The sequence below is a fragment of the Miscanthus floridulus genome, chromosome 15 (assembly GCF_019320115.1).
Source record: "Miscanthus floridulus cultivar M001 chromosome 15, ASM1932011v1, whole genome shotgun sequence".
In the NCBI taxonomy this organism is placed as follows: domain Eukaryota; kingdom Viridiplantae; phylum Streptophyta; class Magnoliopsida; order Poales; family Poaceae; genus Miscanthus; species Miscanthus floridulus.
The window spans coordinates 41,370,473-41,394,630 of NC_089594.1; the positions used below are offsets into that span (position 1 = coordinate 41,370,473).

The 24,158-nt window shown below is 42.0% G+C and overlaps 1 pseudogene; it reads right to left on the bottom strand.

Annotated features, from left to right (window-relative positions):
• Positions 1-21,164, bottom strand: part of LOC136507405 (uncharacterized) — a 97,493-nt pseudogene extending 76,329 nt beyond the window's left edge.
• Positions 21,165-24,158: the final 2,994 nt, after the last annotated feature.

Genomic DNA, 24,158 nt, shown 5'->3' on the forward strand with positions numbered 1-24,158 from the left:
TCCAACCGAGCCAATGGTTACCAACAATCAAGCAGAATATGAGGCTATTCTGAGAGGGATTCAACTTCTTCATGAGGTAAAGGCCGAAGCAATTGAAATATTTGGAGACTCACTGTTAATTATTAATCAGTTGATCGGCCTATATGAGTGCAAAGAAGACACTTTGAGGAGATATTATGACGAGTGTCAGAAGTTGCTCAAAGAGTTTCCTCATGTCTCATTTCAGCACATTCCAAGGGCACAAAATCAAGAAGCTAACCATTTGGCTCAAAGTGCACCAGGTTATCGAGTAATTCAAGAAATCTTGAGCAATGAAACCTTGGATAATGATTGGAGAATTGAGATAGTCGACTACCTTAGAAATCCGTCATGAAAAGTTACCAGAAAGCTAAGGTATAAATCGACTAAATACATTTTGCTGGATGATCAGCTGTATTACAAAACAATCGATGGGGCCTTACTCAAATGCCTAAATCAAGAAGAGGCCAAGGTGTTGATGGGCAAAGTGCATGAAGGGATATGTGGAGCTCATCAATCGACTTATAAGATGAAATGGATTATCCGTAGAACTAGATATTTCTGGCCAACAATATTAGAAGATTGTTTTGAATATTACAAGGGATGCCAAGACTGTCAATGTTTTGGTAATATCTAGAAGTTGCCTACATCGGCCATGAACCCAATAATCAAGCCATGGCCGTTTTGGGGCTGGGGAATTTATTTAATTGGCCAGATCTTTCCACCGTCGAGTAAAGAACATAAGTTCATATTGGTAGCAATAGATTACTTCACAAAGTGGGTTGAAGCAGTCCCCTTGAAAATGGTAACTTCAAAAAACATGGTTGATTTTGTCAAGGAGCATATTGTGTATCATTTTGGGATTCCTCAAACCATCACTACCGATCAAGGGACCATGTTCACATCAGAGGAATTCAGAGATTTTGCTGTCAGTATGGGGAGCAAGCTGCTAAATTCGTCTCCTTACTAAGCTCAGGCTAATGGTCAGGTAGAGGCGTCTAATCAGATTATGATTAAGCTAATCAAGAAGAAAATTGAGGAACAACCCAGGAAGTGGCATTCGATGCTTAATGAGGCACTATGGGCATACAGGATGGCCTATCATGGATCAATTAAAACATCACCTTATGAGCTTGTGTATGGCCATAACACAACTCTTCCTTGGAAAGTTCAGACCGGATCGAGGCATGTTATATTACAGAATGATTTGACAGTCGAAGTCTACAAAAATCTTATGATGGACGACTTAGAAGACTTAAGTTGCCTTTGGCTGCGCGCTCTCGAAAATATTGAAGCTAATAAACTAAGGGTCGCAAAATATTACAATAAAAGGGTCAAGAATAAGAAATTTTTTGAAGGAGATTTGGTATGGAAAGTGAAATTGCTGATCGGGTCAAAGGACAATAAGTTTGGCAAATGGTCACCCAATTGGGAAGGGCCTTATTGGATCAAATGTTGTGCGCCCGGTAATGCTTATATTTTGGAGACACTAGGAGGAGAAGAAGAGTTCGGCCGAGCAATCAATGGGAAATATCTAGAAATATTATCCCAGTGTTTGGATTAACACTTAAGTAGCTGATTTATTTGGTCAACAGCTCTAATAGCCGATATCAGAAAGGTATCACCTCTAGTACAAAAAATGAACCCAAAGGAACAGAAGCCAGTATGATGCGTATCGCCTATAGGGGGAAAGCAAACATGGATGAAGTGATACGTATAATATGAAATATGAGACAAAGGAAAATCATTCAAGACGAGGGAATTGTTTGCTAAAAATCACCTATTACAAGCTACGGGCTAGAAAACAATTTGCTTACTACATCATCAGCCAAAGTATTGAAAGCTACAAAGTTGGTGGCACTAAAGAATTCCTTAATCAAACGCTCATGATCCTCGGGAGGCACTGCATCCGGGAAACCATGAGGAAGAAGCCAAAGATTGTGACCAGAGCGGGCTTGTGCAGTTGCCAACGCTGTGGCAGCACCATGACGAACGCCATGGAGAGCAACCTCCCTGACGTGGTTTGGAATGTCATGCAAATGGACTACTGAAATGGCACCACTGGCATTGACAAATCCCGCCGCGTGATCTACGGCTGATCAAAGGCTTTCCAACTAAGCAGTTAGATCTAAAAAAATTCAAAGAAAGGGTTGATCAGAAGATCTCGAACGCAAAGTTAAGAAAAAAGCGAAGGAGATTGTGGTAGCCATCTTACCTATGATTCTGGCTTCAGCCCTGGCCAACCATTCCCTCAGATCTGCCTCAGAGGATGATCAGATTTGAATCATGGCCAGAGCTGACTCTGTGAGGGAAAGACAGTTGGTTAAACTTTGATCATTCCGATCAATGGAAGTGATTAGATCATCATTATCGATTTGCCTCCTCGAAGAACTGGGAAGCTGGCGATGAATCAGTGTTGAAGACGATCTCGAAGATTGAACTAAGTCGACCCTGTGCTCCAGGGCGGTGGAGACATCCCGAGTAGCACCTTCCCGGTGATGAAGACGCTGGCGCGATGATGCGGGCCCATTAAGAACTTCCTCAGCAGGCCTCTTGCTATTCTCCATGATCTCAAACCTACAGAAAAGCAGGGACTATGCTAAAGACGCATAAGGTTTGAGATGAGACGGGTAGTTTTCTGAGCCCCAGCCATGGCCCGCATATATAGCCCGGGGAGGCGAGGAGATGGATTTCGCTGAGGGAATGAAAACTGAAAATAGATACAGAAATGGATCGGTGCTCTGGAATTTCAGGGGAGAGATAATGAAGAGATAACAGATTCGGACTTATTGCTTCCCTAGATTATGAAACGTTGTGGGATGCATACGAAGAATTTACATTAACCAGAAATCAACCCACCAAGACTTCTTTGGATTGAAGGGAGTCCGGGCCCCCACAAGGCCAAAGGTCATCATGAACCAGATCACATCGGCCGGATAATGGAATTATACCATAAGAAGGGGAAAGGCCGCCCGCTTGGCAGACGCCTAACTAGTTTCTCGGTGATCAGGAACTGCGGGAAAGAAGCCTATGGCTCTCCCAGCGGGCATTTGATGAAGCAAACAAGGGGAAGGTGTCCACACATTTTAGCCCTTGCAAACACTAGAACAGCTTTGCGAGCATGGAGAGAAGACTCAGGTGGTATCATAAGACTTCTTCTAGCCACAGTAGCTGATCCTCTTGCTCGACAAGGTGCTAGAATGAGCGACACAATCACCCTATACACAAGAATTCTTCTAGCCACTCAAGATCTTCATAGCAAAAAGATGGACCATGGAGGGTCCGGCGAAGTCAGAGTTCGAGAGGGCAGGTAGAAGAGAAACATAGCTAAATCATTAAGCTGCTCTCACCAGGGGCAGATAGGCATTTTATAGCTGGTCTAGAAGGATGAATCCAAGTGCCCGTGAAGCAATGATGCTCTCGTAAAAGTTATGAAGCATGGGCTCATGAGCTGACATAGGCGGCGACAAACAGTAGACCCCAGATCAAGATTCTCTACCCATGACTGCATACCCATCGAAGATGAAGACGTGATGATTTTGGAATAAAATTACTTTTATTCCAGAATTGGGGGGCATGTGTTTACACCAGAATTTGGAAGAAGAGTTACAGGGATTTGGAAGCTCCCGAAAATCATGTCATCAAGGAATTAGCTGCATGGAGATCGGAGCTAGTTGATTCGGACGTAGCACTAGAATCAGCTTTCTTTAGATAGCGCCAGTAGATAACGATAGAGGCTACGATCGGCGCTGGGACGAGACATGCTGGACTCTACAAAAAGGGAAAGATTAGAGTCCAAGTTATCTTAAATTAGGAATGTTTTCATTATGCCAAAGATTGTATTGAGCCGTACTCGAGCAAGGTTCATTTTTAGGCTCCGGGTATAAATACCAAACCCCGACTATTGTAAAGGACACAATCAATCAAATACAAGTCAATTAGTTTTTTCGGCTCCGGCCACCCCTTAGGAGTAGGAGTAGAGTAGATCTCAGCGAGTTCTTCAGCGAGTATGGCTGCATCGATCTGGTCAACCTCCACTGCTTGTCTGTAAGTACCGTCATGGATTATACCTCTGTTCGTATGGCTGCATCGATCCGATCGACCCACACTGTGACTCTGATATAGGCTAGTTATCGACTCTTGTCTAATTCAAGTATGGCCTGTGTGATTCTGCCTCACACCCCACTGCTTGAATTAGATCAAGGTCAAGTTATCGGCTCTACCTTAGTATGGCAGTCTTTGGTAGATGCATTAAGTTACCTATATTGCCTATTGCTTTCATTGTTTATCTAATTACACCAATATCACTCTGTCCAATTGAGATTGATCCGAATCAGTCTTATATCTTATTTAACTCATCGTTTGTTAATCTAAAATTGATCTAATCTACATCTTAAGCGATGAGTTATATTTTTATCGGCTATTTTGCATCAACGTCAGTCGTGCATAGCATGCGGTTAAGGCATGTTCGATCTCGAGTAGATCTATTAGTTAATGAAAACTGTTCCATGGCCTGTCATCACGGCCTATGGGATTCTGCCTCTCACCCCACTGTTGGCACCGTGGAGTGGGGATCGTTAGTTGGTAGACCCATTCCTATGAAGGCATGACCTCAACTGTGCGCTATGCCTGAATCGACTGTTTAGCCGATATCGAGCGTTTTCATGAACAATTCACATTACGAGATCATTGAAGTAGAGATAAGTTGAAAGATATGTTAGCCCCATGATCTTATTATTGTATTAGGGCCTGCATGATTCTGTCTCATGCCCCACTGATATTAGTAATGAGTTAGGGCCGTCGAGTCTATTATTGTTTCTACGACTTGCATGATTCTACCTCATGCCCCACTGGCCATGGCGATTGATGATATCTAACATGTTCATTAGATTTATCTTTATTAAATGGTTAAGTGGCGTTGAATTGTTTCTTTATATAAAAAGGAGTTTGGTTACTTGTAATCATTGGCTTAGTATAAACTGATCATCATTGATATCTTATTGCCATTGATTAATATTTCCTTAAATAATATTTATCCTGAATGATAACCGATTCTTCTTATATAACCCCATGAGCTTTAATCGATTTATTCTTATGAACATGCTGGAATCGACTATTTAGTCGATCTCCTCTCATATCGGCTCTCAGAGCCACACATTCGGGACTGTCTGGCAACACCGACATGTTTCGCCCTTAATTACTGATGAGCTTTCTCTCCTTATCAATTGCTAGGTCAAATTGACTGGCACGTCTTGGGAGGATTACACAGGATCGACCACCCTTGCGCTAAAGCTAGACGGATCTGCTCCATCGAGCGGACCCTTCCGGCTTGCTGCGTGTGTCCTCGTCACGGAGACAGAAATTCTATGTTGACAAGAAAAGACCATTATCATCATGAAATTATTAACTCAACCGAAACTATACATGCAACCATCTAGTTGAATTATAAAGCAATAATTAACTAGATGCATACAACCAATTGCTTTTTAGCCTTACTAGGAACATCAACAGATCATATGCATCACAAGCACCATAGAAAACATCATGGTTAAACATAACTAACTTATTTATATCCATTTATTAATTTCCTTAAATAATAGGGTGATTTAAAGGATAAATAGTTCCAGTGATTAATAAATTCTAATAAAATTGCAATAGCCTAAAAATGACCTCAATAGGCTACTGTACAAATTTTATGCCATTTAGATAAGTACAACTACCTCTACAAAAATGACAAGTTACATATGCTCATTTTAGCAAAAATAGTTTAGCATAGTGAAAAGTGTCAAACAACAAATTTAATATTTTTCTTACATTCCTCCACGCATAAGAATACTGTGTAAAAATTTGCATGATCATATGTTATGTATTTTTACGCCAATTAATTTCACTAGAAACCAGCAATTAATTAGGATTAAATATTAAGACCATATTCAAATTATGCCCACTACAAGTTTAGTATTTTTTCTAGCTATAGCATGCCAACACAAGACCAGCAAAATTGGAATCACAATTTTATCACCTTTCTAGCCCAAGTTATGCATTTAACAAGATAGAAACAAAATAAAAAGCATTTATCTAGCTACATTTTATTCTCCTAGAAAAATACTAGAAACAGTGCATCTTATATTTTTATCAAATACTACACTTCAAGATGAAACTAACAAAATTTGGTTCACCAAAATTGGACACTCCTAGCTTGAGATATTAATTTTTGAAACATGCATTCAAATCTCTAAAATAAATCCAGAAAATCAAATATCATACACACTGATAGCCAGGGCCCGCGGTCAATGGGGACCCACTCGTCAGCGAGACCAAAATAGGGGACGGTGCTGACCAGCGAGAACTTGCTGATGGTGAGGTCTCTGGTGGTAGCGTCTTCACCACTGTACTCTCCTCACCCCCGCACATCGACTGGTAGGTTTAGTTGTCTCGGTGGCTCACCGGAGGAAGCTCGACGGCGGCCATGGCGGACGACGGAGGTCGGTGGTGGTACGCTAGCCATCTCTGGCTATGACACACTTAGGCGAGGATGGCTACTCCATCCTAGTGACCTAGCGGAGCTACACGGCGCAGGTGAGGGCTCAGGGTGGTGTCGGTGAGCTCGGCCGCGTGCAAGGCCGTTTGGTGGCGCACGGAGCATGGTGGTGCTCATGCTGTTCTAGCTAAACAGCGATGAAAGCTGGGTCTCCATCATGCCACTAGTGAGGCCTAGGGTTACTCAACCTAAGGCATGAGAGAAAGGAGGGAGACGGTGAACCAACTCAGAGGCAGCGAGCTCGAGTGCCACGACGGCCATGGCAGACGCGGGCGGTGTGGCGACTCGTTTCGGCGCCGTCAAGCGGTGGCGTCATCCCTAACTATGGCCTAAGCTTCTAGACTATCGTGGTGCTAGACCAAAGAAAATTAAGGCATGCGGTGTGGTGAAATGGTGGGGCCGTGGTGAGCCGCGAGCGCGGTGGTGTTCTGGTGACGATGGTGGATGCGGTGAGGCAAAATGCCGCTCTACCTAGGTTCAGTAGATGGTGCTGGTGGCTCGAGGAGGTGGAGGTGATGGCATAGCAGCTATGGCTGAGATGAATCAGTCGGCAAGGCTGCGTTAGCGATGAGTGGTTGCGGCAGAGCTGCGGCGATGCTACGGTGGTGCTTGGCGTGGCACTGCGGAAAGGCAGAGCGAGCAAGAGGGAGTGAGAGCGGGTGAGTGGATGGAGTGGTGGGTGCGCGGTGCTTAAGTGCACGCTCAGGCCTGACCAGCCAGGCCAACGTCAGCATGCTACGGCCACATGGCAGCCACGGCCTATGGTCGATCGGCCACGATGCCGCGTGAGTCCATGTGGTTCAGACCGCTGAAACCGACTAACAGTGCAACTTAGTGACTGAATAACTCCTAATCTGTGGTGAATTGGCAAAAACTTCCTTAATAACTATTGTAGAGCTACATGAGATCTGCAACTTTGTTTTAAGAACCATCATCTAATTCTTACTGGTTAACAAACTACATTGCTCCAAAGTGAGGTACTTTGAAACTGAAAACCGTTTCAACACATAAAATTTTGCAAGTCTCAAAACAACATTTTGTTGATACTTGTGAGCTATTTTTGAGCATGCTATGCACTGAATTTGACCTTGACCCAAAAATAAAAGTTGTTACCCTAGTCAAGTACTACAACTTTTATTTAGGTCACATAGCCATGGAAACAATCTAAGCTACTGTTTACCTTTGGTCAAACTAGCATCATGAAAATGGCATTTCAAATGAAACCAACACTTAGAAGCAAAATTGGCCTAGGTCATGAATACAAACATTGTTCTATTTATCATCCTAGATGTGTCTAAGGTATTTTCATGACCTCACAACCATCTCATACATTGGTCATACATGATTGCAAGCATAAACATATATATATAAATCAACATTTAATGTGACAATGTATAGGAATGATATGAAATTTCATATGCTCATGTTCATGAATGCTTGGATGATGCTGGTGCTCATGAAATGCAGGTGTCAAATGCAATGCTTAACACTAGGGCGTTACAGCCCCTCCTCCTTATAGGAATCTTGTCCCGAGATTTGAAAGGCCTACCATTCCTCATAAAAGGTGAGATAAACCTCATATAAATAATCCTCCCATTCCCACATGGCATCTTTTTCACTGTGGTTATTCCACACCACTTTGTAGAACTTAATGACCTTGCTCTGTGTTACTCTTTCCATCTCTTCTAACACTCGGATTGGTTTCTCTTCATACGTCAAATCCGATTGGAGCTTAATGTTGGTGGGTGCAATGGCTTCCTTAGGTATACGAAGACATCTTTTCAACTGAGAAACATGGAAGACATCGAATATCGCACTCATTTCTGGAGGAAGTTGTAACTTGTAAGCGACATTTCCTTTCCATTCAATAATCTTGTATGGCCCTACATATCTAGGCGCAAGCTTTCTTTTTACTCCAAATCTCTACATTCCCTTCATAGGTGACACTTTTAAGTATACATAATCTCCCACTTTAAAATTTAGTGGTCTTCTTCTTTTATCAGCATAACTCTTTTGTCTTGACTGAGCTGCTTTTCATATGATGTTGGATAATGCGTACCTGCTCTTCAGCTTCGGTGACAAAGTCAATGCCAAATTATCTTTTTTCGCCGGGCTCAATCCAATTCAAAGGAGTTCTACATTTCTGACTGTACAAGGCTTCAAAAGGAGCCATCTTGATGCTCGCTTGATAACTATTGTTGCAGGAGAACTCAGCTAAAGGTAGCCATTTCTCCCATTAACCCTTGGAAGATATAACACAAGCTCTCAACATATCTTCTAAGATCTAGTTTACTCGCTCGGTCTATCCAGAAGTTTGTGGATCATTTGCTAAACTTTTGATTAGTTTAGTTCCCAAAGCTTGGTGCAAGTGTTCCCAGAAACAAGCTATAAACTGTGGTCCCTGATCTAAGACTATGGTCCTTGGTACTCCATGTAGTTTCATGATTTGAGAAACATACAGTTTGGTGTACTTCCCGGATAGATATGTTGTGTTAACTGGTACAAAATGTGCTGACATGGTGAGGCGATCTACAATGACCCATATGGAATCATGACCTTGTTGAGTCATCGGAAGGCCTATAATAAAGTCCATACTTATTTCCTCCCATTTCCAGTCTGGAATAGGCAAAGGCTGAAGAAATCCAGCAGATTTCAAATGAACGACCTTTACTCTACTGCAATTATCACACCTAGCGACATAGGCGGCGATCTCTTTCTTCATTTTGGTCCACCAACAATAGGTTTTCAAATCTTGATATATTTTGCTACTACCTGGATGGATAGACAACTTGGATGAATGAGCTTCATCTAAAATTTGATTTCTAAGCTCATGGTCTTTCGGTACCACAAGTCGGTCCTCAAACCATAGCACACCTCTTTCATCTAACCTGAAATGCTTGGTTTCTTGTTCTTTCATCTTTCTCTTGATGTGAAATACACCTACATCTGTCTTCTATAGTTCCATGATTTTGCTCTCAAGTCAGCAACTAATAGTGATATTGTGCATCACAACAGGATGTAACAAATTAAATGCATCTTCCAACAAGGCTTCCAAAGTGTTGCAATGAGATTTCCGACTAAGTGCATCTGCTACAACATTGGCCTTTCTCGGATGGTAGTGCACTTCCAAATTATAGTCCTTGATTAGCTCTAACCATCTTCGCTGTCTCATGTTCAGCTTAGGTTGAGTGAAGATATATTTGAGACTTTTGTGGTCAGTATATATATGACATACATTTCCCAACAAATAATGTCTCCATATCTTCAACGCATGAACAACTGTTGCAAGCTCTAAATCATGCGTAGGGAATTGACTTCATGCTTTCTCAATTGCTGAGAAGCATAGGCAATAACTCGACCTTCTTGCATGAGCACTCACCCCAAACCTATACCCGATGCATCACAGAACACATCGAAAGGCTTTTCAATGTCGGGTTGTGCTAGAACAGGAGCTATAGTTAACAGGGTCCTTAGGGTGTGAAAAGCTACTTCACACTCTGACGTCCAACTAAACTTTTCATCCTTTTGAAGTAGTCTGGTCATGGGCTTAGCTATCTTGGAGAAATCAGGAATGAAATAATGATAGTAACCTGCTAACCCTAGAAAACTCCGAACTTCATGAACCGAAGTTGGGGCCTTCCAATCCATGACCTCTTGTACTTTAGATGGGTCTATAGAAATTCCATCTTTAGATAAGATGTGACCCAAAAAAGGTACTTTGCTCAACCAGAATCACACTTGCTAAACTTGGCATGTAACTTATGTTCCCTCAATCTGGACAAAACAATTCTCAGATGCTCTGCATGGTCTACCTCATTCTCTGAGTAAATCAAGATATCATCGATAAACACAACCATGAACTTATCAAGCTCAGGCATGAATACCGAATTCATCAAGTACATGAAGTAGGCAGGAGCATTCGTCGGTCCAAAAGACATGACCAAATACTCATACAAGCCGTACCTAGTGGAGAAAGTTATTTTAGGTATATCCTCTGGCCTGATCTTAATCTGATGATAGCCTAATCTCAAGTCGATCTTGGAGAATACCTTTGCTTTTGCCAACTGATCGAACAAGATATCGATACGAGGCAAAGGATACTTGTTCTTAATGGTCACAGCATTAAGCGGCCTATAATCCACACACATTCTCAAAGACTTGTCCTTCTTCTTTACAAACAAAGCTGGACATCCCCATGGAGATGAACTAGGTTGAATGAGACCTTTGTCCAATAGTTCTTGTAACTGAATTTTAAGTTTAGCTAACTCATTTGGTGGCATCCTATAGGGTCTTCTTGAGATAGGTGCCGTACCTGGCACTAACTCAATCTTAAATTCCACATCCCTATCAGGTGATAAACCTGACAACTCATCTGGAAATACATCAGGAAACTCACAAACCACTAGAATATCACAAAAGGGTAGTGGCTTGGATAGCGCAAGACAAGTTTTGGAGATCAAAACTTCAGGGAAGCGGTACTAGAAAATCATTACCTCCCTTTGGTTCTGTCAACATAATTGTCCGAGTGGATGTGTCAATGAGAACACCATGGTCACTCATCCAACTCATGCCTAAGATCACATCTATGGCTAATCCAGGCAATACTATTAGATCCATCGTGTACTCCCTCTCTTGTATAGAGATGAGCACATCTTTGACTATTTGGTTTATAGAGATAGTAGCCCCAGCCAAACTTATGTTATAACCACCCATGTTTACCTCAATTACTTTTTGATCATACTTAGATGCAAATGCTTGACTCATAAATGAATGAGAAGCTCCAGAATCAAATAAAACAATGGTGGGATGTTTGTTAACAAGAAACATATCAGCTGTGATAACCTCTCCTACAGGAACTTCTTCAACAGCGGTGTAATGCACGTATCCAGGATGTGCTTTAGGATTTGCCTATCTCTAATTGCTCTGGTTTTGATTGCTGTTCTTCTTAGGATGGAGGCATTCCTTGGCCTAATGACCCAACTGATTATAGTTGAAGCATGGCTGATTGCTCCTAGGTCCTGCTGAGCTTCCTTGCCCTCTGTTTTCCTTGGGTAGGGCAATGGTGAACGCCTTACAAAACACTTTTTGAGGTCAGTTGGCCTAGACTTTTGGTGGAGGAGGCCTAAACTTGGGCGCTGGCGGTCAAAACTATGGCCTAGCCACCACTGGAGCTCTAGACTGGGAAGACCCTAAGGCGACTGCCTCGCTGCTCTCTTGCGGCCCTTCGCCGCTGCGTGTAGATTGTTCTAGTTCTCCTGAGTCAAGGCATCACTGATGAACTCATTATATGTGGTGCACCTCGAGTTGGCCATGGTTTTCATTAGCTTAGTGCTAGGGCCTCTCTTGAAGCTTTCAATATTCTTTTCCTCTATATCAACGAACCCTGGGGCATAATGGGACAAATTGTTGAATGCATGCATGTACTCCATAAGGGTCTTGGTCCCTTGTGTGAGTCATATGAACTTAGTTGCTTTCATGTGCATTAGCCCTAGGGAATGTGATGTCCCCTAAAGGCTAACTTAAATTGCTCCCATGTGACCTATGAGTTGGTAGGTAGGGAGGACAGGAAATGGGTCCACCATATCCAGGTCGTTCCCTATAGCTGATGGGATGCATATTCTGCCTTTTGATGCTCCGTAACCCTCAATAGACAGAACTTTTGCTCAATTGTGTTAAGCCATTCATCTGGCTAAAGTGGTTCTTTGGCCACCTTGAAGATAGGAGGCTTGGTGTCCAGGAAATCCTTGAAAGAGCTGTATTGATTTAGCTTAGGCCCCCATTGTTGCTGACGGGCGCAAGCAGTGTTCTACGCAATGAGGCGCAGTGTTTCCTCCATTGTTCTCTAACTACCCAAGAACTATGTGAAGAATTCATTCGCAGACAATGGTGGTGGTGGTGGTAAGTCATCGTCGTTGCCACCTTGGTTGTTGCCTGCTCCCACGTGAGTGTGAGTCATTTGCAAAGTTGCAACAATAAGTGATTAATGGATGATGTCAGGAGATTGCAGATGAATTGTATAATCATGCCAAACTAAAATTACTGGAGAGAATCTTAAATTCATACAATAAAATAGAGGCATAATAATTCATTCTTGCAACATGACATCACCAATTTGATCACTTATCGGGCTTGTAGCGCGTTAACATGCATGTCATAATCACCAGTAAAATGAAACTAGAATTTCATTAAAGTTCAACCCATCGTGAAACAACATGCAGAGTGCCAATATTACACGGAAGTCAAATCATGAATACCAAACTTCAAGCTACAAGTCCATTACATAATTAACAGGGATACATCTAGTGCTCTAACTAGTCACTAGGCAATGCTAATCTTCCGCGTGCTTGCTGTCGAGGTTAGAGATAGGATCGCCCTCACCCTCTAGCTCTACTTCCTCTTCCTCCCAACCATCATCCTCGATCAACATCTCTGGATCTTCTTCGTCCTCATTAAGGATCGGGTGCAGTTGGTTGTTCAGGAAATGCACCTCATGATAAACATCAACCACCATGTTCTAGGTCTGTGCAAGCTGCTGGTGCAAGTCCCTCTCGACATGGTCCTACTTTATGCTCAAGGCTTGGGTCCTGTCTCGTTCTACTTCTACCATAGCTACATGATTGTTTGCTAGGATCCACTGGCACGTAGCTGTGAATGCCTCGGCACGGGTGGCCTCTAGCTACTCCCGTAGTCCTGCTAACACTGCTTGATCATCGGCTCTTGCCTCTTAGGTGACAGCTCTCTGCTAATCAACTTGCTCCATTTGGGTGTGGAGATTTCCCAAAGCTACATAAGCTTGATCAGTTTCCCATCGAGCCTCACTTGCTGCTTTTTTGTTCTTGCGCACACACTTATTTAGCTTATGCTGTGCAGCTTCGGCTCTCATGAGCTTTATCCATGCAAGTGGTATAGGACTCCTACCAGAAGTCCCTAGTGTTCTGACGAGTATAGAACATCTTCATCATTGCAAACATTGCGCTCATAGCGGGACTAGAACTGTCTATCCACTCATCTCGGTCTTAGATCAACGCATTACTGTTGCGTTGTGCCCATACTATTGTGGATGGATCCACCCAAGGAAAAATACTAGCGGCACTGCCGGTAAGCTCATCCCTGTGCTGCTGACAAATCGGACTCAACACCTCAAAAGCCACTACTTGGGCAGCTTCCCAAGAAGTTCTTCCTTCAGATTCCGCCCTCTATTCCTACCAGAAGGGTGCTTGGTTTACGAGCTGGTATGGTCAGCTGTACTTCATACCATGGTTGTCCCTCTAGGTATACTTCATTCTAGTAATAGAGGGGCAATTCATAATACCCCGCATAATGCAAGACTCTCCAAAGTAGGGCTAGAGTACCAAACATCAATAGGAAATTCTCACTTCCAGCCGGTGCTGCCATCTGTACCAACAACATGGTGCAACTCTCATGAGACAAAGTCATAATGGATAGGAGTCACATAACTGAGTAAGAGATTTATAAGCGGAGGAACAAGGCAAGTATGAAATAATGATTTATCATGATGCATGCACGTTCTGTACATCCTCACAAACTTAGGAAAAATTAAATCTACTAACGGCATACACGATGGCATACATACGTTCTCTCATATATAGTGTAACTAGTCGGGCTACATGTTTCGCTGTTAGTGTACCTACATAAGAATTTCATTTCAGCCCAACCAAACAAGTATATATGCAAAATGTAAATCTAGGCTCTAGGTTGCAAGCTAAATACTTCCATATATATATACCCATATATATACTTCCGTATCAAAGCTACCCGAAAGTAAATATGTCCTACATGTACATATAATTATGCATACACAGTCATATCAAAGCGAACCCACAATTAAATACCTCCGCATATATATGAGGCATATATATACTTTAGTATCAAAGCTAACTCTCGCCATAGACCGCGCTCTCACATCTTGCGGTCATGCCACTATGATGATGATTGGCATCTTACCTTGGGCGTTGAGGCATTTGATCCATACATTACCACTCAAGTGAATTGCATCCATACAATAGCACGCCGTATGGACGACGAAAGTAAAAACCCCCAAGTTAGTACTTAATTGGACACCTGAAGTCCATAACTGGGCATAAAGGAAGTGATCACTAGCACACTGTAGATTCAAACTCTAGGTTTTAAAACACCTATATATATAACTATAAGTTGATAAAAACTAGTTTTGGAAAACAAAAACTTTGTTTTAAATATGCATGTGGCAATTAATGTTGAATCTTGCTCTGATGCCAGCTGTAGCAGAACCGATCAATTTATAAGAGCACAAGTACAATGGCAGCCCATAGTAGTCGCACTATCATACTTGAGCCCATATAAACCCGGTAGTCCATCGAGTACCATGATAGGTCTCGATTAACCATCAACATACAACCAAGATTGTACATGATTCAACATACATGTCACACGTTACATAAAGTTCACAAATACAGTTCATTCATCAGAGTACGAATTAAGGTTATTACAAACCAAGTTTAGTAAATAGTAGCGGAAGCAAATTAAAGTTTGAAACTAACATCTACCATCATAGTTCAAATATATAGTGCCAGTTCATGATCACACTCCCACAAAAGCATATAAGAAGGATTAATAAGTGATGCCTACCTAGGGCTCACTCCTCTTCCACGGCGGGACAGAAGCAGTTCTTGTAATAGCAAACTGTACCATCTGCAACAATGCGAATAAAACCCTGAGTACGAGAAGGTACTCAGCTAGACTTACCCATCATAAACCAAAAACAAAGTGACTCCAAGGATTATGCAAGGCTTTTATAAGTGGAGGTAGCTTGACAACATTTTGCATAGAAGCGACTAACTCTGTTGTACAATTATAATTCGGTCATCAAATTAATTATAGCTATTCATCTCTAGATTAGCTACTAACTTGTGCCAAACATGTAGTATATCATCTAGTAACATACAATAGTAACCATAGCCGGTGTAGTAATTCCTTGTTTATCTGAACCATCATGTTCCATATCACAGCTACTACGATGTTGGTACTAGCCAAGTTTCTCACTGTCCGGGAGAGATGGTGATTCGAATCGATTTCAACCAGCTAGAAATTTATTCCTAACACAAACCCAGGCAGACCAGATCAACGGCCAGCTTAGGTCACCTTTGGTACAACTCTGGTCCACATTTTGTGGGTTCGCTTAGCGCAGCACAATCAGGGACAACCAGCTGCCAGGATGTTCAGGCCTGGCCTACCCTTAGTCTCATGTCTGGCTCCCCGCACATCCTTACTACCATCCAGAGTGCGCACTCTAATAGAACGGTGCCAAGCCTGAGTTGAGCTACTCGGCTTCGTGGTCGGAATGAGTTATCCAACCAGCTAAGTGATAGGCATGCGTTCAATCTTGTTAGAAGCACCAAACAATGGTATGGTCCTTAATCGGCACAGACAGAATCACATGAGTCAACCTACACATAGACTCTGCCTGGCCTCCATTTACATTACCCCATGGTTCTTTTCCATGATAGCAAATATAGCCAACCATGCTTCGGTACCCACCTATATCTCGTAGGTCATAGGAAATCATCCGACTTCTACCGGTCTAAGCATGGCTAAGCATATATTCGATCCTGGACCTACACAGGGTTAAAGGTGTATATATCTAGACAAGGTAGTTCCATGCATCAAGTGTTTCCAGTCAACTCTTATAACCTAATGCATGAAAAATAAAGGACTCAAGTAATATTTTGTAAAACATGGGAGACTTAGAATGCTCCGGGGCTTGCCTTTGAGGAAAGAGGTTGGCCGGTGATCCGGGCACTTAGGGAGATCTTTGAGAGTTTGCTCCTCTTCTCCTGGAGCTATGGCCTGAGGCATCTCCTGCTGATCCTCCTCTTCTTCTTCGTTGAACTCCAATAGAGTTATTTCTTTGGACGATCCTATATGCATGAGCATGAAATAAGATATCATGAATGCATATATGATGACATGTATAATATGATATGATGTAATGAATGCATCCTCATAAGTGTTTTCAACAACTTTGCATCAAGTAATAACAAGTTGCATCTTATTTTACGGAGTAGGTGCTTATCTCTTCTCTAATAACTAAACAAACACTTATGTAAATCATTTTCGGGATGATAAGACAGTAGCCACTTGTTTTGACCATAACTAGAGTTATATACATCAAAATAATATGGCTGTGGACATTCTAGAAAGCTTATGAAATTTCCTACAACTTTATTTTAATAATCTTAATGTGATTCAGCAGTTATCTAGGTGAAACAAATCAATCCTTAAGATCTGTCTAGAGAGCAAGCATTCCTGACAGCAGACTTCTAACAGCCATAATTTTTAAACCATAAGGCATATAACTATGAAAATTTAAGACAAGGTAGATCAGTAAGTTATATACAACTTTGTTATTAACAAGTTTTATAGAAAAGACCATTATCATCATGAAATTATCAACTCAACCGAAACTATACATGAAGCCATCTAGTTGAATTATAAAGCAATAATTAACTAGTTGCATACAACCAATTGCTTTTAAGCCTTACTAATAACATCAATAGATCATATGCATCACAAGAACCATAGAAAACATCATGGTTAAACATAACTAGCTTATTTATATCCATTTATTAATTTCCTTAATAATAGGGTGATTTGAAGGATAAATAATTCCAGTGCTTAATAAATTCTGATAAAATTACAGTAGCCTACAAATGACCTCAATAGTCTACTATACAAATTTCATGCCTTTTGGATAAGTACAACTACCTCTACAAAAATGACAAGTTACATAGGCTTAATTTAGCAAAAATAGTTTAGCATAGTGAAAAGTGTCAAACAACAGATTTACTATTTTTCTTACAAGTGCCGCCGACAAGGGACGATAACAAGAGCCACGACATGCTGATAAAGGGCCACCGCGAGACGACAACGGGATCCACATTGTCGGCGAGGGGTGTAGTTAGGTTCCTGCCAATAATTGCCATGTAGACAAATAGAGATGTACAGGGGGTATACATGTGTCGGATATTTAATTGAAACAAAAATATAGATTAGCTTGTTTAATGGGCAGCTGGATGTGCTAATCTCAAGCTAGGGTTGGATCTTGAAAGTGCTAACGAGCATCAGATCATTGCATGTCTCTTTGTAGATGTACGCCCTCCTTTAGATCATGCCTGTAACAGAACTGTCTAATTTATAAGAGCACAAGTACAATAGCAATCACCGAAGCGATCAAACCATCATACTTGAGCCCATATAAACCCGATAGTCCGATGAAATCATGAAGGATCTCAAACCAACCAACATACAAACCAAGATCATACATGATTCAACATAACAAGTCACATGTTACCTCACAGCACAAATAGTTCACAAGTATCTCACATACATCAGAGTTCACGTAGTTATTACAAACCAAGTTCAAATAGCGGAAGCAAAGTAGTTTGAAATCAATATCACACTTAGTTCAAATACATGCCAGTACCACTGTCATTTCCAGCAAAAGCATAATAGAAAGGATAACTTAGGAGTACCATGCCCCATAGTTTAGTCCTCATCCACAGCAGGATGAAGGCAGTTCTTAAAGTACCCATGATACATCATATCATCTACAACAAGAGGGAATAAACCCGAGTATGAGAATGTACTCAGCTAGACTTACCCATCGTAAACTAGAAATAATATGACACAAAGGCGTATGCAAGGCTTTATCGGTGGAGTTAGCTTGACAACATTTTGCATAAAAGCTTAAGTAACATAACTTGGAGATTTAATATCTTTAGCATCAAATTGAATACCTATTCAATTAAGCATCTTTAGATTAGCACCTATACTAGAGCAATCACGTGATTAAGCTAACAAGCATTAGTAACCATATCCGGTGTATTAATTTGAGCATCATCATAACCATCAAGTTCCATCAATTAATGCTATGTTGCCGCTGCTCAGTCAAGTTCTCACTATCCGGGAGAGACGGTGACTCGAATTGATTCCAACTAGCTAGGGAGTTATTCCTAACACAAACCCATACTTCCCCTATCGGGGTCATGTTGGGTCACCTTTGGTACAATTTAGGTACAGTCACAGGTTCGATCAGCGCCGCACCCTTTGGGATACTACCAGTCTGCCAGGAAGTTTTGGCTCGGCCTGCCCTTGGACTCACGCCACTAGCTCCCCATACATCCTTACTTCCTCCAGTGTGCGCACTTTCACTTACCGGGTCACGTCCGGAGTTGAGCTACTTGGCTTCGTGGTGGGAATGACTTATCCGAGCAACTAAGTGCTAGGCATACGTTCAACATGACATGAGGACATACAGCGAATCGGTCCTTAACTGACATAGACGGGGATAAATAGGCACCAAGACCTCCATGCCTTGTTGCTTCTCTATCACAATCCCGCTCAGTCTCCTTTTTATTCATCAACACATGGTTATTTCCATGATAGCAATTATAGCCAACCATGATTAGATATTTACCTATGTCTTGTAGGTGACAGGAAATCACTCGACTTCTACCGAACTTAGCATGGCTAAAGCATATATTCAATCTTGGACCTACCAAGGATTCAAGATATATTTGTCTAGACAAGGAAAATATATGCAGCAAGTGTTTCCAATCAACTCCTATAAACTAATGTATCAAACATAAAGGACGCAAGTGATATTTGTAAAAACATAGGAGGCTTATAATGCTTTGAGGATTGCCTTTCAGAAACAAGGAAGGTTGGTGGTTAGGACACTTAGGAAGATCTTCCACGTTGACTCCTCCTTCTGCCTGAACCTCCTGATCCTGGGCTGCCTACTGCTCCTCCTGATGCTCAGGTTCAAACTCGAGTAGCGTCACTCCTTCTGGGGAACCTATTCCATGCATATGCACAAATGAGTATCTTGAATGCATAAGAGATGAGATGACATGATAAATTGTATATGCATGAGCATGGTTATCCACAAGATAGATCTTTATTGAGTAGGTGCATATCTCTTCTATAGTACAAGAAATATACACACCAAGTTCTAGTAACCTAAGGTAAAGTTGTTTATCATCAGTTAGAGGCTTAGAACCTATAGCTAACAACCAATCTTAATTAGCCTAAGCATCTACACAAGCATCATGTAAAGCAAACAATTGCAATTTGACTTAGTCATTTCCTAAACTGTAAACATCAGCTTTTATTTTGGCCATATCAGGAGTTCTACTCAACCAAATACTATGGTCTTAGACTTTCTAGAAAGTTCATAAAACTTCCTACAATGTTCTTATAGTCATCTCAAGATGATTCAATGGCTATCCAGGTCAAACAAAGCAATTTCCTAGATCTATCCAGAAATTCTAGAGAAAAAACATTTCTAGAAACCAACTTGTAATAGCTATAACTCTTAAACCATTTAGCCTATTGCCATGAAATTTGACACAAGCAAGATAAGTTATCTACAACTTTATTATTGACAAGATTCACAACAAACATCATTTTACCCATGCAATTTACTTAATAATAGAAACTGTCCAAAACGGTCAATATAATTGAATTATAGAGCAATTAATAGTTCACTGCATACAAGCAATTAAATTTGGACACAACCAATGGTATCAATAGTTCATAGACATCATACACACTTTAGAAAACATAATGGTCAAGCCCAAATAAATTATTTAAATGCCTTTATTAATTTATTTGGACACTAAGGTGAAATAAGGAAAATATATCAAAATTCCACAGTAAATTCTGAGAAAATTAAGCCTACATATTACCCGAAAAGTCTACCATACAAATTTCATGCCATTTTGATAAGTATAGCGCTCTCTACAAAAATGACAAGTTGCATAGGCTTATTTTAGCAAAAATAGTTTAGCCTAATGAAAAGTGTCAAACAATATATTTCATATTTTTCTTACTTTCATCCTAGCACAATAACACTGTGTAAAAATTTGCATGATCATTAGTTATGTATTTTTACCCCATTTATTTTTACTAGAAACTAGCAATTAATCAAGGTTAAATACGAAGACCATATCCCAAGTATACCTACTATAGGTTTAGTATTTTTCCTAGCTAGAGCATGTCAACACAAGACCAGTAAAATTGGAATGACAATTTTTGCACTTCTCTAGCTCAAAATATGCATTTTACAAGATGGAAACAACTTTAAAAGCACTTATATAGCTAAATTTAATTCTCCCAAAAAAAATATCCCAAATAGTAGGTTTCATATTTTTATCAAATAGTACCATTCAGGATGAATCCAACAAAGTTTGGTTCACTCAATTTGGACACCCCGAACTCTAGATATGAATTTTTTAAGTTTGAATCAATTTCTGAAAAAATAAAGGAAACATTTAAAACTAAAATCGCTGTGTACCTGGCTCACTACACCTGCTGCGACTGACTGCTGGGCCCCGTAGGTCAATGAGCTCCACATGTCATCAACACAGAAGCAGAGGACGGCGCTGACCGGTGAAAGCTCGCCGACACGCGAGGTCTCCGGTGAAACCCTAGGCACCATCGTGTTCCTCTCGTCAACCCGCACCCAGGGGTACCCTAGGTTGGGTCGACGGCTCACCGGCGAGCATGGAGGATGGTGGTGGTTGCGCGGTGGTGCGCCGGCCATCTCCAGTGATGACACAGCTAGGTAAACATGGCTACAGCTTCCACGGACTCTAGCGGAGCTCTCTGGTTAGGTCTAAGCCACGACGGAACAGCGGTGAGGTCCGGCCACGTGCGCGGAGCTGGGCGACGCCCGGTGCATGGTGGCGGCGCTTACCGTTCTGGTGAGGGGGCTATCGATGACCTACCTCCATCATAGGCTATGGATCTAGAGCTCAAGGCGACTCGATAATAGGCACCAAAGGGGACTAAGGATGACCGGTTGAGGTGGGCCGCGGCGAGCGCGTGCTTGCGGCCATGGCGGGCGTGCACAATGCGGATGTGTGTTCTGTCACTGACGAAGCGGTAGCGTTTAAATGAACGGTGGATCTAGCTTCTAGGACCTACGGCAAAGACCGGATGAGGGAGAGAGAGCGGAGATGCATGGGTTGTTGCTGGCCATGGGCGAGCTCATGCTCAGCCACGCACCGTGGCCATGGCAGCGATGGCGGTGCGACAATGTGGCCTTACCGGTGCTCGGCTAGTGGCGCTAGTTGCTCAGGAAGGTGGAGAAGGTGATGGCCGAGTGGTGTGTGCGAGCAATCGTACAATGACGCTACGGTGGCAGTGAGCAAGCATGGCGAAGGCACGGCGGCAATGGAGACGGCGCTCGGTTTCGCTTGGCGGGCGAGAGAGAGGCAGAGCGAGGGCGAGAGAGCGAGAAATGGAGGGAGCAGTGATGTCACCTCCCTCTTCACCCCCTTCAGCCTGACCAGCTAGGGCAACGCTTGTGTATGGCTGCCACATAGCGTGGATGGCCTTCGCTGGTCAGCCACGACGCGCCCGGCGAAGGGCCGGTTCAAGCCGTCTGATGAGCCAACTTTGCACCTCTATAACTCCTAAACCATGCGTAATTAGCAAAAACTATATTAGTGAAAGTTGTAGAGCTATGTGAGATCTCCAACTTTGATTTAGGAACCCTCATCTTATTCTCAATTGTTATCCAGTGACAATGCTCCCAAGTGAGGCACATTGAAACTATAAATGGCTTTAGGACAGCAATTTCTCCAAGTCCAAAAACAATGTTTGTTTACTACTCTAGAGCTGTTTTGGACTATGTTAGGTACTGAATTAGCTCATGACCCTTAAATAAAGTTTGTTCCACATAAGATAAGCTACAACTCTTATTAAGGGTGCACTACCATGCAAACACTCTATGCTATAGTTCAACTTTGGTCAAAGTAGGATCATGAAAATTAGAGTTTATAGAATAACTATGACTTAGGGGCTGTTTTGGTCCATGCCAAGAATACCAAACTTTTTCCATGTACCATCCTAATTGTGTCTAAGGTGTTTTAGTGATCAACATCAACCACTTCCCTTAACAAGAATGACCATAAAGCATACACATGTTGCAATATAGAATAACAAAGGTATGTTTCATATGAATGTTTCATATGTTTATGCTCATATATGAATGAATGATGCTTATGCTCATGCAATGCAAGTGCAAAATTGCAAGCCTAACACCTAGGGTGTTACAATGCCCGGTGACGTGGTCGATGAGCCAACGATGTTGATAGTGAGATGCGACAATGAAGGATGCCGTGGGACCGGTGAATCGATGATGATGAGTCGATGGTGTGAGCCGCATCTGCTATTCATGGTCACAAAGACAAATAGAGGCATCAAGAGACATGCAAGTATATAAGAATATTTAATTGTAGATAAAAAATCTAACATAGCTTTATAGTTGGGCGTGTTCAATCTTGTGTTGGAGTTGTATCACAAAATATTGATGATCGAATCCCAGCCGAGGGTGTACAGGCAAGCCTCGATATCTTTGACGATTACTCGCAATCGATGTGCATGGCTCGAGAGGCTGCACATCTTTTGCCTGCTCATGGTTAATAGATGTAATTTAATATATAATAAGCCATACTAGTAGGTGCCACCGCCAAGGCCTAATGACTGCATCTCGTGTCAACATGAGATCGAGCCGATGATGATATTGTCGGTGTGGGGGGCATCAATATATGGACTCGGCAACATCCACCACCGCTAGTACATCGGTGCAAGGGGTGGAGTAGTTGCATAGGTTTGTGCCATATATGGCCAATGGAGCCTATCCACTGTGTGAGCCTATATGGTCGTTGCCTGCATCGCCTGCTGCCCCTGCACACACACCCAGCTATTGGTCGTGCTCCCCATCCATTGTGTGCCACCTTCGCCTTGGATTGGAGAGCGTCGCCGCTAAGTGACTGACTCGATCCGTCTATGTGCGCCTATCCTGTGCCTGTACGGTGTGCCCAACCCCATCTCTAAGGCCCACGGCCGCACAAACGGGGGTGGCCAACATCCACGGCCACACAAATGCTAGCCAGCGCGTCACCGGGACACACCCACCTCCTCCATGAACAAGGGGTTAGTTGTGGCGCTCGTGGACAAAACCTTTGTTTGCATTGTTCACATGCATGTGAGTTGTGACCATTTATGTATCATCCTATTTCATCAATACTCATAATAGCCAGCAAAGCACACAAAGCCTAAGCCACGCTAGCACTACTCAACTATCAACCCCAATGGGAAAGTAAGGAGAAAGTGATACATCATATAATGGTTACTGCCTCATTGTAAACTCATATGAGAAAACCTTTATAGGAGAAAACTCCTACTTGTCATTGATATCTCCCTGAAACCCTTATGGCAAAAACAAGAAATATGACATATGCATGCTTATGTTAATATTGTCTTAATAAAAACTTTATATGAGAAACCTTGTAAGTAAAACTCATACAAAGAAAAGAGTGCAATATGATGCTTTGAACAAGTCAACATCTAGGAGATTTCTCCCCTAGAACCTTGCAAATCTCGAAGTCGTCGCATACCAATTCCTTGAACACATTTCTAGATAGAGGAAGCTGGTAAGGACTTGGTAAAGAAATCAGTGAGATTATCACATGATTTAGTTTGCAAGATGTATATTTCATCCATCCATTTTAACTCATGAGGATAAAAC